Source organism: Acinonyx jubatus, chromosome A2, assembly GCF_027475565.1.
Source record: "Acinonyx jubatus isolate Ajub_Pintada_27869175 chromosome A2, VMU_Ajub_asm_v1.0, whole genome shotgun sequence".
Lineage (NCBI taxonomy): Eukaryota > Metazoa > Chordata > Mammalia > Carnivora > Felidae > Acinonyx > Acinonyx jubatus.
This window is the reverse complement of record NC_069383.1, coordinates 22,993,335-23,011,849: the sequence shown is the minus strand read 5'-3', so window position 1 is coordinate 23,011,849 and position 18,515 is coordinate 22,993,335. Positions and strand designations below refer to the sequence as shown.

The 18,515-nt window shown below is 40.1% G+C and overlaps 1 protein-coding gene across 7 annotated transcripts in view; it reads right to left on the bottom strand.

The window, feature by feature from the left end:
• UBE2H (ubiquitin conjugating enzyme E2 H) overlaps positions 1-18,515 on the bottom strand; it is a 101,442-nt gene that overhangs the window by 25,285 nt on the left and 57,642 nt on the right. The window contains exon 2 of one of the 7 annotated variants that reach the window (XM_053218089.1): positions 18,373-18,428. The exons of the other annotated variants lie outside the window; for them this stretch is intronic. The gene's annotated coding sequence lies outside the window, so the exon portion shown is untranslated. The remainder of the gene's footprint in view (positions 1-18,372; positions 18,429-18,515) is intronic. 7 annotated transcript variants of the gene reach the window in all.

Sequence of the window (18,515 nt, the reverse complement as noted above, 5' to 3'; positions counted from 1 at the left end):
GCTCAGTTACCGGTATCATACCACCACACTGGGTGCGGAACATGAATGAAGCTGTTGAAACACTAAAGGAATACCGCTACCAAACCACAAAGGATTTCATCACAGTGACCAAAATATTTAACTTTAGTCTACTCATTCCAGGAAACCCAGTTTTGACTAAAATTGGGGCAACCAAGAAATGAGGCAAGGAATTAAAAAAGAAAAATCTGTAAGATGGCTGTATCTGTCAGGGATTCAAGTTTTTTGATATATCCCTAGAAGAACAAGTAGAGACTAACAAAAGTAAGCAGGGACTCATGAAGAGTTTATTTTTAAGCAATCTCCACACCCAATGTGGTGCTCAAACTCACAGCCCTGAGATCAAGAATCGCATGTGTTACTGACTGAGTCGGCCAGGCGCCCCTAGACTTTAACATATATATTGACGTTTACATTCCAAGGAGAAATTAGTTTTTAGTCTAATTAAAACCAGTGACTGAATCAGTTTGTATATATGCAAATGACAATACGCGAAAGCAGAGGTCCACTGTCAGAGCCGTCATTTTACCATCCATATCATCTCAAGACTTTATTCCATTCTTTTGATAAACTGAAGTTCCCTATTAAAGTGACTATCATTGTGTCCCTCTCAATCCCACCCTCCCTCACCCCCACCTCGTATGTTTCTCTTTCCCTCATTCACAATGTATTCGGTCAACACCTACGTGTCAGGCACTGTGCTTGTTCAGGGTATGAGATAAGTAAGGCAGTACACTGTTCTCCTGGACGTCAGCACAGCACTGAGACAAGACACAAGGAAGTAAGTGCAAATATGCACAAAGAACGGACACAGCTGGAGGGAAAGAGGAAGGTACCAGGAGAGATGCAGAGAAGTGGCATCAGAGGAGGATCCTCAGGGACGAGTTCCAACAAAGGTCATTACCTGGGAAAATCTAACAACCTTCTCTAGACTTAGAAAACGGGGTTAATAATACAAAATCCCAGGTATTCCATAGTCTTCACTTGCTCTAGTCACTCTAATACTAACTACGTTTCTACTTTTTTTAATTGTTTTTACATTTTTTTGTGTTGGAATGGCTTCATGTTCTTAACTGCTGTTAAGAGAGCTCAAGCAATGTTTAAATTACTCTAATGCAAAAAGAAATGCCTTGTGTCCAATTACTATTTCATATTAATTTTTCATTAAGGAAATAAGATGCTTCCAAGTCTAGATTTAAGAAGTCTGTGTTTATTGAAGAGATTAAACTAAGCCAATACAAACGTTCATGTCTTAATGTTAAGAGGATAAAAATTCTGTATGACCCTAGAAAAACACTAATAAATGTGTTCAAGAAGACCCATGAGGATATTCATTGCAGCTTTATTTATAAAAGCCAAAAACCTAATGCAATCCTATCAAAAGGGACTAGGGGAACTGTAGTAATATCCACATGTTGGGAGTCTGATAAAGCCAAGGTAATGAACTAGATCAGTAAGTATCAACTTGGATAGACCCATCGCTATGGGGAGAAAAAAAAAAAGCTGTATGAATTTACAGCATGATAACATTTAGATGAACTAAAACAAAGCAACACTACATATCTCTATGGTAACAAGTATAGAAAACTGTACTGAACCAACATATATACTAAACTTAAAAAGTAATTATTTCAGTGAGGGTGCAGGGTCAAGGTCATGGTGGGAACAGGGAACAGAATGGGAATGGTGATTTAAGATGAATCTATCTGTAACACTATATTCCTTTTAAAAAGAGATAAAGAGAGAAAGTACTTGTATTTTTTTTTTTTTCAAAGTCTGCACATAGGAAACTGGAAGCAAACATCTACAACTGTTAACAGCACTTAATTCTTTGTGGTGGGAATATTTTCTCCATTACACTTTTCAGATTACATCACTACCCCCACCCCCATCCTGTACCAGAAATGGGATCACAGCAATGTAAAAAAATAGAAGGAAACAAACAAGTGTCAACAGTAGTCAACTTTGAGAGACTCCCACATTCTATTATTCTCCTGAATTTCCAAAATTTCTATACTGTGTAATTTTAATAATTGAAAAAAAACCTTAATAATTGAGAAAAAAATGTTAAAAAATTAAAAATGTAGGAAACACTTTTTTCTTTTTTTACATGTATTTATTTTTTGAGAGACATAGAGAGACAGAGCACAAGTTGAGGAGGGGCAGAGAGAGAAGGAGACACAGAATCCGAAGCAGGCTCTGGGCTCCGGGCTGTCGGCACAGAGCCTGACTCAGGGTTCGAACTCACAGACTGTGAGATCATGACCTGAGCCAAAGTCGGATGCTTAACCGACTGAGCCAATCAGGCAGCCCAATGTAGGAAACATTCTAAAGCGGACCTAATTATACACAGGTTATCCAGTGCTGAACCATTTTTAAGGAAGAAGGTCACTAAAATCAACTATTTTCTCTCAAATCTTAAACACTTTTTTGTTTAAATATTACAAGTTCAATACAAAAAAAAAAAATCAAAAGATCTTCAGATTATAAGACATACGGTCCTCAAGATCAGTTACATACAGGAATATACTGCTATTACAACTGCCAAGAACCTTTCTGATGAGTGGGAAACAATGTTTAGCCACTAGATGGTTTAATTCAAGAGACTTGTTCTATTATGTGAAAAGTATTTTGGCTTGAAGCTACAACAAAGAACTCACAATTCATTCTTGATGCTGAAAATCCTGCTTCTGCTAGATGTCTCCTAAGTAACACCTCGTAAAGCAACATGTATGGCAGAGGTCCCCAGCGCTACAGGTAAGAATCACCTGGAGAGCTCTTTAAAAACAAGTGCTACGCTAGAATGTGGCAAGTGTTATGGAGGAAGAACAGCAGAGAAGGGGACTCAGGACAGGAATGCTTGGGTGGGAGCTGCAATTTTAAATGGGATTGGCAGGGAGGGCCTTATGGAGAAGCGGAGAAACGGACAATCGGAAGGAGTGAAGGAGGTAAAGGAGGAATCATTCAGTATCTAGGGGAAGAGTGTCTATATAACACGAACAGCCAAGTGCAAAATGCATCAGGAGCCCAGCAAAGGGAGTGGTGGGGCTGAAGCGTGATGAGTAAGGAAAAGCCTAGAAGTGAGGTCAGAGAGGTGAGGAGCATTTGTGGGCCCTTTTAAGGATGCTGACTTCCATTGTGAGTGAGGTGGGAAGCCAGAGACTATGCTAGAATGGTGTTACATACACTCCCTCCTTAAGATTTTTTGTTGGTTTTTAACACAAGCCTTATCTCCGGGCAGGGGGCAGGGGGTGGGGGCTAATAAGGGAACAGCTCAGTAAGGTCACAGCACCAGCACATCAGTGCTGGGGACAGAACAAAGGTCCCGAGCAAAATGAGTGAGCTGTGTTCTGCTTTAGAATGTTTCCTACATTTATCATTTTTTTTTAACTTGAAAGGTTTTTTTTTTTTTTTTTTTCCAATTATTAAAATTCACAATGCAGAAATTTTGGAAAGTCAGAAGAGTGAGAACGGAACTTCAACAATTTCATGTCATAGGGAACCTCAAAGGTGTAAGTTGAGAAAATAGCTAGAGTCAAAAGAGATTTAAATGTTTACCAAAAACGGTCTCTGAAAGATTAAAGTGCCTCCCTTCTGGTACAAGGCCCAGAGATCCCATTTGGAATCAATACAGCTTCCACACTGTTTTCAATTAAGTCGAAATTCTGGCTTGGTTGAATCCAAGAGTACGTAACAGGGAGGGCCAAAAAGGACTCAGTAAACAGACTCTTAGTAACAAATGGGTTGGGGGTGCCTCGGTGGCTCTGTCGGTTAAGCATCCAATTTTGGCTCAGGTCATGATCTCACAGTTGGTGAGTTCGAGGCCCATGTCGGGCTCTCTGCTATCAGCACAGAGCTTTGGATCCTCTGTCTACCTCCCGCCCCACTCATGCACACGTACTCTCTCTCTCTCAAAAATAAACGGAAGGAAGGAAGGAAGGAAGGAAGGAAGGGAGGGAGGGAGGGAGGGAGGGAGGGAGGGAGGGAGGGAGGGAAGGAAGGAAGGAAGGAAGGAAGAAAAAGAAATGGGTTGGAGCCCCGACCCCAGTGCCCCTGCTAAGTATAAAACGTCATCTGAGCTCTGAGACAGAGGGCAAAATCAGACTGGAAAAAGAAAAGTATTAACAGGGGCTTGAGGTCTAGTCCCAACCCTGCTATTAACTGCAGACCTTGGGAAGGTCCCTTCACTTCTCAGCCTGTTTCTTTACCTGAAATAGCTAGACTGTATGATCTCCAAAACCTCCATTCTTATTCTGTTTATAAAGGAACTATCAGCACTAAAAATCTAGGATTTAATAACAATGGCCAGAGCTCTGACAACAGAGGACTTTAGAGGAAATGTCTAAAGTTAAGTCCATAAAGGAAATTAATTCTGCAGGGCACATTTTTAGGTACAGAAATATTCTAGAGAATACAAAGCCAACAACATGCTAAAATACCACAAAGAGACACAGAATCCACTGACTGGTCCAAAGTAGGCAGAAAGAGTTTATACCTTTGCCTTTGAGGAACAAGTTTAACCAGACCGATTCTGCCCAAAAAACAATCTCCAGACTACAACGATATCTTCCAATACCAGGCATTTTCAATGGTTAGAAAAATACCCAAAGTAAGTAAACAGAACGGAGTATAAACCCTTTAACATTTGCTCTTGGACAAGCTGTGGGCAGTATTTCTGGCAAAGCCCTTTACACGCTGAATGATGATGGCAACAATGGCACTTCTGGACGAGGAGGGGAGGAGACACAGAAAGAACAGGCCAGGAATTCAGAGAAGGAACATTCTCAGGACTCAGCGTGTTTGCCCTGGCATGTCCTCCTTCCTTTTGGCAATGCGATCACCACACTAATGAATACGTCTGCGACAAGAGAATTTTCCCAACACTTGTTTCCATTCAACCAGGAACCAGCTTGAAGACATTTTAAGAAAACATATTTTGAAAACTGCTTTTGTGAAAACATGATAGGCGGAAGCAAGTCATTTTTAATCTACATGATTTAAGATTTTATTCACAACCAGACATTTTCTAATGATATATATATTTCAGTGATTTGACCAGATAAAATCCACAACTCCTTCAAATCTCTGAGACAATTATCCTCTGGCACGACCCAAGCACTTATAAAAGGGAAGGCAACAGGAACAAACGTTTGGCTAAAAAGCTCACCACCTCTGTCCTCTATCTTTTAGCAGAGGGGAAGGAGGTGATTTATAATTCTGGAGGAGGAATCCAAATCATGCTTAGTTGATGTAAAAAACTGCATTATCTCATAAAATGAGAGATTATTAAAAAGGAAAAATATGCCACACTTTAGCTTGTGACACTCCCAATACTCAACTGTTCTAGGCTAACACATCTTTTGACCCATAGGCTAATAGGCAGAGGAAGTAAGTAACATCATGCTGAGTCATGCTGAAAACCGGTGTTTATTTCAGCCCGTTTCTGTGTCTAATCCCAGCAGGGGATCTGTACAAAGTTGTACACGCTTTCCAGTAACTTCAGATACTCGGGTCAATATGTAAATAAAGGTGGCAAAAATTAATCACCTTTGTTTTACTTGTGAGGATATTTTTAATGATCAAATGTGTGGACAGAATGAAATACCTAGGGCCAGTCATCTATACAGAAGTTTCCTTCAGAATAATCTTGAGAAATGAGAGGTCCGACAAGTGACTCATGAAACAAGGTAAATCCACCTTAAGGTGAGTAGGTGAAAAACGCCGAAGGCAAAAATAGAGGAGCTCCATCCCAGGGATAAAATGAGCTGGGACTGCAGACGGCTAAGGCGGCTGTGGCTGATGCAATTTAATTACGAGTTTATGAATCCCTGTGAGAAAAGGGTAAGTGAAAACATTAAGTCATTCTGATATTCCATCTTCATGATAGATGCCCACACAAGGTAGACCACTCAGAATCAAACTGATGGATTCGTTTCTTAGGCAGATATAATTGTTTCGAATCTATTTATTAAAGACTGGATCTTATCGCTCCTAGCAGCATCTCGGACTGTACATTTTTTAAGGGTAGTAACTTGGATCTCCATTCCTAGCATGCAGGAGGCGACCAGGGTTGGGATGTTCCAGCTAAAAAAGGGGTGGGGGGTGGCGCTGCCGCTGGCTTCACCAGTGACGGCCATGCCGCCAGCTCTGTGCATTAGCGCACACTCAGAGATTTTCATCTTACCTCGGACGGCCAGGCCCAGCCCGTGGCAGCCCGCACCCAGGCAGAGGCCTCTTCCAAGAGCTGAGCCTTTCCTACTCAGGAGAGATGGACCTGGGCCGGTCTCTTCTTGGGTGAGGAACCCAGCAAGGAGCTCACTCTCAATGCCCTGTGTCATGGGAACTTCTGAACTGATCCTGTGTGTGTTCAGGAGATCTAAACTCAACAAGGGGTCGTCTTTTCTGTTTCTTCCTTTCTCTCTGATAATATGCAATCTGAGGGATGGGCTGGATGGATAAGAAAAGTTCATTTATAACTAAGAAAAGGTGAAGTGTTATCCTTCAACAGCCTAACCCTGCTACCAACCTAGCAGCCTACCAAAACCTGCGAGCCTCAAATCTACTCTCCTGTAGTTTCATTTGTGGAAGACTGTAATGCTCTCTTTCCTGTCTCCACAGGGTCTCTTTCACTCTCCTGATCATTCATATAACCACACTGTCTGAATCTGGAGGACTTTGTTCTCATGGTCATTACTCCCTGCCTCAGTAGAGGCAGTATAGAACACAGTTGGCCACTCTTCTTAAATAAAGTCGTGGTTAAAAGATCAGGCTCCAGTCACATGGCCCAAGTTTCACTCTGCAAGCCTCAAGCAAGTTAAGAGTCACTGAATCTCTTTGCCTTTGTTATGAATAAAGCTAAGTTAAATTTTGGTATCTGCACATCATAGGACTGTTATGAAGATTAAATGAGTATATGTATAGCATTTGACCAGCAACTGGCACACAGTAAGTACTCAACGTTATTATAAGCCTCATGAGCTCGGGCAAGTAATTTCACCTCACTCTCCTCATCCTAAAGATGAAAGTATCTGCCCCTACCGACTCCTCTCTCAATCCTTTAGAAGTGTCCAGAGCATTAGAGTATATTTTGATTAGTGGGTATTAGGCTTCCTATAACCCCATCACACTGGAAATAGAAAATACAGGTACTCTAACATTTATCATGAAGAAGACCGTTCTAATTGCATTTGGTTTGAGGGGAAAAGACCAGACTGGAAACCAGAAGGCAGACTGCAATTAGTTAGTAGTCAGTCATTTATCTCCACCTTCCTGAGTCTCAGTTTTACTATCCTTAAACTGAGACAACTGGATGATATCATCTTTGACGTTCCTTCTAGCATTTATGTTTTCACCAACACCAGAAATATGAACAAACCTTAAATTGTGGTGAATAAGCTTTTCAAAGGGAACTAAGACACTACTCTTACTTGTTTTTAAAAGGATCGCAGTTTAACTAAAGAGGAAGCCAAAAATACATGTTTTCATTACGATAACAATCCAAAAAGAAGGAAAGGAGTTAATGCCAAAAAGATGTCAGAATAACCAGCTCAAAAGCTACAGGTCAGCTACTATAATTAAAGTAGGAACTAACCTAAAGAGTGAGCTAGATGGAATTGTTATATAGCAAATGGAAAGATTCTATAATAACGAATTGCCAAAGGCAGAATTGAGACTGACATAAGCCAGCTTCTAGAAGGAAATGGACAAATCTTCTGACAGAAGCAAGCATGTACAAAGGCAAGGTTCCCCTTAGAGGTGGCCTGGGGGAGGGAAAGCCAACTACTATTTTTACTCTGGCTAATAGCAAGATGAAGGTCAATGAATTTAAATATTATAGACTGCCAACAGGAGGTTTTTCATTTAACAGGGCCGATATGACCACTGGCTTCTTCCATTACTGAGAACTTTAGCACCTGGCGTCCAAGTCTCTTTCTTGTCATTTTTAGTGACATTATCACCCACACAGATCACACTCCTGACACCCTGTCTTCTCAATCCCTGAAGCTTCTTCTCAGTGACTTTTCCTCTATCACATCTCATTCACACTCCCATCACACTCCCAGGACATACCTGGGATTTGTCATCTTATAAACAGCTTCACCTCCAAAATCACAGACCACCCCCACCCACCACAGTCCCTAAGAACTCTAATCCACTGACCCTCCCTTTTCTTCCCACCTACCAGCCCTCCTATCTTCACTCCTCTCCTTGCTTAATTTAAGATTTGAGGCGCCTGGATGGCTCGGTCGGTTAAGCATCCGACTTCAGTTCAGGTCATGATCTCACAGTTCATGGGTTCGAGCCCCGCGTCAGGTTCTGTGCCGACAGTTCAGAGCCTGGAACCTGCTTTGGATTCTGGGTCTCCTTTTCTCTCTGCCCCTCCCCCACTCACACTCTTTCAAAAATAAATAAACGTTAAAAAAAAAAAAAGATTTAAGACCCATTGCCATCATTGCTTTGCAGCTACCTTCTGCAAACCCCATGCACTCTCTCCTCAGAAACACCCATCTGCAACTGGAGGAAACCAATCATTCATATTCGCTGTACTTGGACTTGAAGGTGTCACTAAACACTGATTCATTCATTTACTCCCTCACCTCAGTACAGAGCAGGCAATGTACCAGGCCCTGAGGTGGGGAGAAGGAATGTTTAGCAGAACAGACCCAGGGTCTGCCTTCATGGAGTTTATATCTACTGGGCTGGCAGGGAGGAAAGACATTATGCAAATGCACCAACTTTAAAAAGTATGCTCAATAACCTTTTGTGGATTCAACATCACAGATAATTTTCCTTTCTCCTTTCACTAGTAGCCCGTCCCCGATTCTCCAACGGCTTGTGCATTTTCCTCATTATTCTATAAATCTCCAGTCCCCTTTGCTCCTCTCTTTCTCACTTTGACTTAAAAGCTCTGCCTATTTTGAGAGGATGGGGGCTGGTGGGCAGGATCTCTCTCTCCCCCCATCAAAATCCTCCCTGCACACACGCTAATTTTTCCTGCCTCAAGAGCTCATTCAAATGTTTAAGGTCTTCCTACTGTCTCAAAGGCACTGTGCCTTCAATCCTCATCCTGATGCCCAGCATCACCAAGCTTTCCCTCCTTTCTAGACAACTGCCCCTACAATGAGCACATCAACATCCTTCAGAATCTCCCATTTCAGAAGTAAAAACTGAAACCTTCCTTTTATCTCCGCCCGCCATTTGCGTGCTCTCCTTCACACAGCCAAATTTCTTGCAGGCAATGGATTATAGACACCAGAGTTTCTCAATGTTGGCACCTGTTCCAAACCACCAGTATTTCTACTCTTCCCCTATAACAATACAGTGATCATGAAAACCTGCTTAAAACCTTTCAATAATTTTTCCATTGCATTAAAAAGAAAACTCATGCTGGGGCATGTGGGTGTTTCAGTCGGTTGGTTATACATGCGACTCTTGGTTTCGGCTCAGGTCATGATCTTGCGGTTTCATGGGTTCGAGCCCCACGTTGGGCGCCGTGCTAGCAGCTTGGAGCTTGCTTGGGATTCTCTCTCTCCTCCTCAATCTGTCCCTCCCCCACTCACATTGTCTTGGTCTCTCTCTCAAAATAATTACAAATACATTTTTAAAAATTCTCTAAAAAATAAAATAAAACCAAAACTCAAGCCTTTAATCTCACCTACAAAGCCCTGTGGGACCTGACCCTGCATGCCACTTGGAGCCTCTCTCTTATTTCACTGCTCACCCATTCTCCCAGCCTTATTTCTCTTCCTTGAGCATGCTAAGCTCCTATCTGCCTCAGGGCCTTTCTGCTCACAATTTCTTCTGCTGAGAATGCCCTCATCCCTGATCTTGGAGGATCAGGGCTGGGGTTTTTTGTTTTTGTTTTTTCCTTTTCATTTAAACCTTAAGCTTGGGGCACCCAGGTGGCTCAGTCGGTTGAGCGGACCACTTCAGCCCAGGTCATGATCCCGCACTTCGTGGGTTCCAGCCCTGTGTCGGGCTCTGTGCTGACAGCTCAGAGCCTGGAGCCTGCTTCCGATTCTGTGTCTCCGTCTCTCTCTGCCCCTCCCCTGCTTCCACGCTCTCAAAAATAAATAAGCATTTAAAAAAAAACCCTAAACCTCAAGCTTAAGTTTACTTTGTCTGAGAAACCCTTCCTGAACACCTAATCTAAGATATCCATATGTCAATTTCACCACATCAATCTCTGCATAAAGCTATCAGCATTTTAATTTTTTGCTTCATCTTTTTCCTCAAAGAATTTGTTCAACCTCTGTTCCTCTGGCACCTGGAATAATGAATGCCCTGCACATATTTGGTATCTAGTAAATTTGTGAAGCTGATTAGAAAAAAATGGTATAAAAATGTATCAGTTTTCCGAAAAAGTAAATTCTGCTTCAGCTGCCAGACATATTCTTTAAAAAAAAAAAAAAAAAAAATCCACCCTGGAAAATTTCATTTTCAGAACAGCAGTAAAAAGAGAGCTTTTAACAATGGCTTACATTCTCATAGCATTATCTAAAAAAAAACTTTTATGAAATTTCTTACTAGAACCTTGTTTCTCTCTACTGGAATTCAAAAGATATAGATCGCTACATAGTAGCAATTATGTATCTTCTGGAGACAGAAACTAAATTCAAAACCACGGTCATGAAAGCCAAGAAGAAAGGAGGTGATGGAACTTTGCTTCCTTGGTCTCAGAATTCATTCTGTTTGTGAAAATGCAGTGGTCTAAACAGGCCTCTGTTAAATAACTAACCCCCAAACCTTTCAGAAATGACATACTCTACTCCAAATCCTCGTCCACCCCTAGCTTACTGGCTCCCTTAGCTTACTCCTAGTTCCCAGGAGGTAATTATACAATGTTTCCATCTAGGAAGGTACACAGTGAAATGGTAAATATTCTAAACTCTGTATTTTAGTCATACCCTATTATAAAATTCCATTCCAAAAATATTGTGATGTAATTTCTGGCCACAGTGAAATAAATTTTTACAATGCCAGAGGTGTCTGCTATTCTGACAATGAAAAAGGTTAAATCACTTTCCTTAACCACTGGCAAAGTAAAAAGAATAAGGTGCACTGATCATCAGAGTACCTTCTAATTAAGAACCTGGGTAGACTGGGAGATTCAGAAAGTACTCTGACAGGTTATCTAGTTTCCCTTGAAATAGGAAGATCTAAACCACTCTATTGAGAGGATATCCGACCTAGCAGTAAAGGCCACTGGTAGAGCTCAATACAGTATTCCAGCTACTGTTAATTGCCCATGACCTTTCCTTTTTGTCTCCATTTACTGATATGGGTTTGGCTAGCTCTTGCTATATGCCCACTGACATCAAATTCCATTGCACAACGAGTGTGGTTTTTTCCCTGACCATTCTATCAACATCAAGCAAATTATTAAACCACTCCCTCCAGAATCTTGTTCTCAATCAACCATTTCTCTTGCTCTGCTTTGGCATAATCAAATTTGCAATCCAGACACACAGTACACGCAGCCTGCTCCTGTGAGGCAGTCTTCCTCACTGTTAAGATGGATATGTATATAGGTAGTGTTTCAAAAGTTAGTTTCTAGACTTGTTAGGTGGATGTTAAAACAGTGTTCTATTTGTAAAAAGTATAAATGAAAAAAAAATTTTTTAAATACAAACGATAGGGTGCCTGGGTGGCTCAGTTGGTTAAGCGTCTGACGCTTGATTAAAGGTTATTTACAAAAGACTCTAAAATACTCTAAGTTCTATCTGAAATTAGTAGAATGAAGTTTTATTAACATACTACCCAGTAATCATTTAAAAATATAAAGGCCAAATTCTTCATTTTCTCTTGAATGCTAGTGTTTAAGTAGCTATGGTGTGATGGAGACTACTGTAGATCCTGAAGGAGACTTCATGATATTTTCAAGACCTTTAGAGGTGGAAAGACTTAAATCTAACATTTTATGCCTGTATTTTATTAGAAGACATAATCCCCCCCCGGCTTAAGTTTATCAAAAATGTTATTATTTATGAGTTATGAAACAGGAATCTTTTTTGCTTCATAGGAGAAAAATGGAGCAAGGGGAAACACATGTGAAAGAGTCAGATTGGAAAGAGAAGTAGGTAAGAATTGTTAGAGGTAGCAGCCCAAGAAAAGGGAGAAAAGGGAAAGAAAGAAAAGGAGTGAAAAAGAGTTTTTTGTAAAGGTGTAAAGATAGTACCCAAGATGGAATAAACTAAATTATAAGCAGAAAAACAGAGATAACGGTATGTAACCCTTATACACACACATAATTAAAATTGAAAGTTAGTAAGAAAGGAAACTGGTGGAAACTTGGGGGCCAGTAGGGCCTTAGCAAGCTACCAGGTGAGAATTCTGGCCAAGGATATAATGGCTTTCTAGAACAAAAGACAGGAAAAAGTATAGACGCAGACAGGACATCTGAAAGACATGCATTTGCCATATGTTTAAAAATATAAACTTTTAGGGGCGCCTGGGTGGCTCAGTTGGTTATGCATCCAACTCTTGATTTCAGCTCAGGTCATGATGGCACGGTTCATGGGCTTGAGCCCCATGTTGGGCTCCACAGTGACAGAGCAGAGCCTGCTTGGGATTCTCTCTCTGGCCTTCCCTGACTCGCACATGCGTGTTCTCTCTCAAAATAAATAAAAACTTATATAATATATATATATATATATATATATAATATAAATAATTTATATATAATATATATAATTCATATATATATAGTATAAAGGAACTTAATATTATTTAGAAGTTATAGAAAAATGTTTTTAATCCCTTTTTTAAGTTTTTTGGTTTTTTGTTTTTTGAGAAAGTGAGAGAGAGTGAGCATGAGAGGGGGAAGGGCAGAGAGAGAAGGAAAGAGAATAAATCCCAGACAGGCTCCATGCTGTCAGTGCAGAGCCCAATGTGGGGCTCAAACTCACAAACCATGAGATCATGACATGAGTGTAAATCAAGAGTTGGCCTCTTAACCAACTGAGTCACTCAGGCACCCCCAAAAACATTTTTAATCCCTTTTACAGCCATGGATAACTGTAACAATAGTTTGGCATTCATACTTGGAATTTCATGGAAAAAATTAGAGTTAATGCTATACAAGATTACCATTTTCCTGTGTGTTCCTTTAAAGATAGAGTTAAAACATTAGTCATGACTAAAGCATTTTGTCCATTAAGACATACCATAATTTAACTACTTTATGATCTACTGGGTCATTTAGATTGCTTCAAACTTTTTAAAATAAAAGTTTTTAAAGTAACACTGCAATTTGCATACTTACACATTAATTTTAGTGCACAATTCTGAATCTTAGGATAATTTAAGTAAAATCACTCAAAGAATATAAAATTTTCAATTAGTATATACTAAGTTGGCTATATCATAATACCTTTGCCAACAATGCTTAACCTGCCAATGTGTTAAGTCCTGTATCTCTCATTTTAAGTTTATTTTGAGAGAGAGAGAGAGAGAGAGAGAGAGAGAGAGAGAGAGAGAGAGAGAGAAACAAGAGAACGAGTTGGGCAGGGGGTAGAGAGAAAGGGAGAGAGAGAATCCCAGGTGGGTTTGACTCTGTGCTATCAGCGCATGGGGCTCTCTCTCACAACCGACCTTGAGATCGTGACCTGAGCTAAAATCAAGACTTGGGACGATTGACCACTTAACCAACTGGGCTACCCAGGCACCCCTCTCACTTTTTTTTTTTTTAATATTTTTAATGTTTGTTTATTTTTGAGACAGAGAGAGACAGAGCATGAACGGGGGAGGGTCAGAGAGAGAGGGAGACACAGAATCTGAAGCAGGCTCCAGGCTCTGAGCCATCAGCCCAGAGCCCAACACGGGGCTCGAACTCACGGACCACGAGATCATGACCCGAGCTGAAGTCAGACGCTTAACCGACTGAGCCACCCAGGCGCTCCCCTCTTTTTTTTAATAAGCATTCTCTGGAGTAGACATAAAACCATTTTGTACCCTATGCTTATTGGTTACTTTTGAATTTTTATTCAAAGCTGCTCTATTTTACCCTCTTTAAATGGCATCACTCATCTTTATTTCACCCCCTCATCAACTACAAGTCTGTTTCCTTTGGTAAAAACATTCTCTTAATAGATGAGCACATGCTGGAAACTGAATCTAGAGAAATATGGCATACTCTCTGTAGCAACTTCTCTGCAAAAAAACCAAAATCTTCATGGACTGGGGATTACTTGGGGTTTTGAAACAGTGTTCTAAACTCCTTATGCACACCTTCACATCTCTGAAGCTCTGTAAAAACTGTATTCTCAAAGAAACTCACCTTTCTTGTAAAAGCCTATCTTTTCCATACACTCTCTCTCAGCCACTAACCCACACCTCTCCTAAAAAGCAATCAAGTGTTGTCACTAAAGTCTATGCAATATTTTATTTATATTGACCTTCTAAATAGTGAGAGCCTTACATGATCTTCCTAATTGCCTAGTAGAATGCCATCTATCCTGAGTATTTAGCATATTGGTCAATATCAAACATGCGGAGTTCATTTAATTCCATGATCTCATTTTTTAGAAGAACAACAGTTGAGTATCAGTCTCATGGTCAAGGAGAATGAGGGCCAGAAGTGCTCTTTCCTGATATCCACACCACTGATCAAGCACACTCTCCTAACTCTACATAGTTGGCGACTAAGCATTCTAGGAATGTTTCTGAATGAAAAATACAAAAAGTCTGAACTTTCAAATAAATCTGAACTTCAAGATTCTGAGCCTGGGTGGCTCAGTAGGTTATGCGTCCAACTACGATCAGGCCATGATCTCGCGTTCCGTGAGTTCGAGCCCGGGGTCAGGCTCTGTGCTGACAGCTCAGAGCCTTGAGCCTGCTTTGGATTCTGTGTCTCCCTCTCTCTCTGCCCCTCCCCTGCTGACACTGTCTCCCTCTCTCTCTCAAAAATAAATAAAACATTAAACATTTTTTTAAAATTCAAATATGATTTATTTCAAAGCAGTCTCTCTGGAAAGCTATGCAAATACTTACTTCAATGATGTTACAACTGATTAGGAGTTTTATAAATTCTCTTTGAAAGTGCTGTTAGGGCCAGTTCACAAGAAAATCATAATTCTTAAGCCAATTTCATAATCATATATCATTTTACACTCCGATTGATGTTACTCAGTTTTTCCATCATCTTATTCTGTGAAATTAAATGATCTTTAGCCATCTCAAAAATTTATATCCAGCCTCAAAGCATCAAGATGATTTCATAAGCATCATTCATTGCTTATGATACTCAAAGAGAATATAAAATTCCAAAAGACCAGCTTAAGATGATGGCATTTAAAAAGTCAGTTCATAACCTGCTTATATTCCTTCTATATATATTGTCTGTTTATATTCCTTCTCTTTCCAAAGATAATTTGAGATAGCTTTATTATTATTTTCAAAAAAACCCAACACTTATATAATGATATAAATTGTTTTCAAAGAACATTTTTACTTATAACTCAGGCAATCATGTAACTTCTGAAAAACTCTCTAAAACTTATTTTTCTTAATGTTTTATTTATTTTTGAGAGAGATACAGAGTATGAGTGGGGAGAGAGCAGAAAGAGAGACACACAGAATCCGAAGCAGGCTCCAGGCTCTGAGCTGTCAGCACAGAGCCCCATGCGGGGCTCGAACTCATGAACCGTGAGATCATGACCTGAGCCAAAGTTGGACGCTCAACCGACTGAGCCACCCAGGTACCCCTCTCTAAAATTTATTTAAAGGATACTCTGAAAGATAAGCATGTCAAATTATATTGAATATATACTTAAATGTGCATAGAAAATTGTCTTAAAGTACATATACCAGGATGTAATGATGATATCCTTTGAGGGACAGGATTATGAGACACTTTTAATTTTTCTTTATTTTTGGTCACCTGGACCTTCTTACATTCATACTAAGAATATGGAGCATTTATACAATCAATCAATCAGTCAATCAATCAACCAATTGGGGCACCTGGGTGGCTCAGCTAGTTGAGCGTCAGATTCTTGATTTTGGCTCAGGTCATGATCTCACAGTTTGTGAGATTGAACTCCAGTCAGGCACTGCACTGACAGCATGGAACCTGCTTGGGATTCTCTCTCAATCTCAATCTCTCTCTCTCTCTCTCTGCCCCTCACCCACACGCATGCACGCTTTCTCTCAAAATAAATAAACATTTACAAAAAATCAATAAATACCAAACATATATATATAAAATTTTTTTTTAACATTCCAGGATCTAAGCATTAAGGATGCTTAATCCTGCATATCTTAATATTTAAGAGCTCAAAATTTGGCTCAGGAAGAAGGGTATGCCTGCCTAGATACTACAGAGGCAGGGTTTAAAAAGAACCTTAAGTCTGGGTTTATCTCATCTCCTTGCCCTTCTGCATAATTCTACAACTATCTATACAACTCAAAAAGGAAACCTCGCCTATTCTAAATGAGCTACTACCTCTCAAAATGTTTAAGGCAAATTCAACAATTACACTGTTGATGACCTGAAAATGGGTCACCACACACAACTGATTATAACTCTCTTATGCAATCCTTCCTTTGGAGGAAACAAACACAGCTTGTACAAATATTTCAACTAGACCTACTTCCCTAAGAGAAGATGGTACGCATCTGTAAGCATTACCAAGTTCTAAAAGCGCACAGCAAGGCAAAGGAAAAATTATGAAGAAGTTAAATCAGCCTAGTCATTTGTCCCAAGCAATTTCATATTACATCATTAATTTAAGAAAGTACATAGGCTTCTATTGTGTCATTAGTTAATAAACAAACCAGGCCAAGTTAAGACATTTTTACTTTGAAAGTTATGATGAAACAGATTATCTGGAAAAATAAGATAAGGTTTGAGAAATAACTACATTTCTACAGGATATGTAATTGTTTTCTATAGTTGCCTGTTAAACAGCTATACTATTTTCTTTCTAACTAGGAATTTAGGGCTCAAAACTATATCCAGCATGCTTTTAGTCTTTAAGCAAACAGACACTTACGAAATATATCTGAATGAATTTATATGGTGTGGACATTCCACATGTAAAGATTTGAAGATCATACCGCTCAACTACACACAAGTTCAGATGCCTGTATCAAAAGAAGAGATGAATGGGGGACAGGCAACCACAATGTGAAAGAAAAGCCCTCCCAAACTGAGTAACACCACATTCCACCTCCCTGGGATGGAACTAGGAAGGGGTGCTGCCCCAACTATACAGGCATTAAATCAGATATACTTGGGGATTATCTCAAAAATGCAACACCTCACAGCTCCCTTCCTATTTCACCATCTGAGAACCCTACACCTCAGAGGCCCTTGTAGCAAGAGCGAAATTTCCAATTCAATCATTCATAAAGTATCTTCTCCCTCCCTGAGTTTAGAAAAATCAGCCTAGAGACCCTAAAAGGAAATCACCAATTTATCCTTAAAATTAACACGGAGAGTTCCCAGCCTAAGAAGGAGTTATAGGTGCTCTGTAGTGTTTTTAAGGCACAAAGCTGGAGAGCAGGAAGTAGCTAGATGGTGCTGGAGAAGCCGCTGCATTTGAATGAAAATCAGTCTGTAACGATCCTATCTTTTTCACATTACTTATCCTAGACAGAAAGGTGGGGGCCTAGAATCAAAACATAAAGCTTAGGATGTCTTTGGTCCACCTCTTTGGGGGAGGGGGGCGGAGAAAGAAAATTTTTGTTGAAGGGTGGGCACGGTGTGTGGTATCTAAACTCCAAGAGACCTAGCATTACTTCCAGAAACAAGCCCATAGCAGTAGCAAGATGTATGAACTCCGGCAATCTGAACATGAGGATCAGTGTGACTGTCAAAAAATGTATGATATATTCCAATTTTATTTTTTTCTTCTTTCCTAAAATTGGTCAATATTTTATAATATTTCAAAATCATCTTTAGAATGAAAATTTTAAAACCTAGGTTAAATTAGCTGAGTTACTACCATTACACAATCTCAAAAGTTTTACAAGTGTCAACCTTCAGGGCACCCAGGTGGCTCAGTCAGTTAAGCGTCCGACTCTTGATTTCGGCTCAGGTCATGATATCACGGTTCATGAGTTCAAGCCCTACATTGGGCTCTGCGCTAACAGTGTGGAGCCTGCTTGGGATTCTCTCTCTCCCCCTCTCTCTGACCCTCCCCCACTTATACTGTCTCTCTCTCTCTCTCTCTCTCTCTCTCTCTCTCAAAATAAATAACTTAAAAAAAAAGTGTCAACCTTCAATCCGATATACATCTTTAGCATCTGATGCTAAAACGCCTAAATTGTCACTAAGTGCCTTAACGGGGGTGCCGGGTTAATAATATCACCAATTAGGGCAGAAAGAAGATGAAGGTGAAGAAAAAGTACCTCTTTATACAATCCCACTGAGGCTCCTACTCTACTTTCTTCAGCTGCTCAGGGGGCTAAAACGATGAGGAGTGGAGAGAACGGAAAAGGGTGATTTCACTGCTAGGTACCCAGAGTTGGAGTGAACAAAAAGCAAAGGAGGA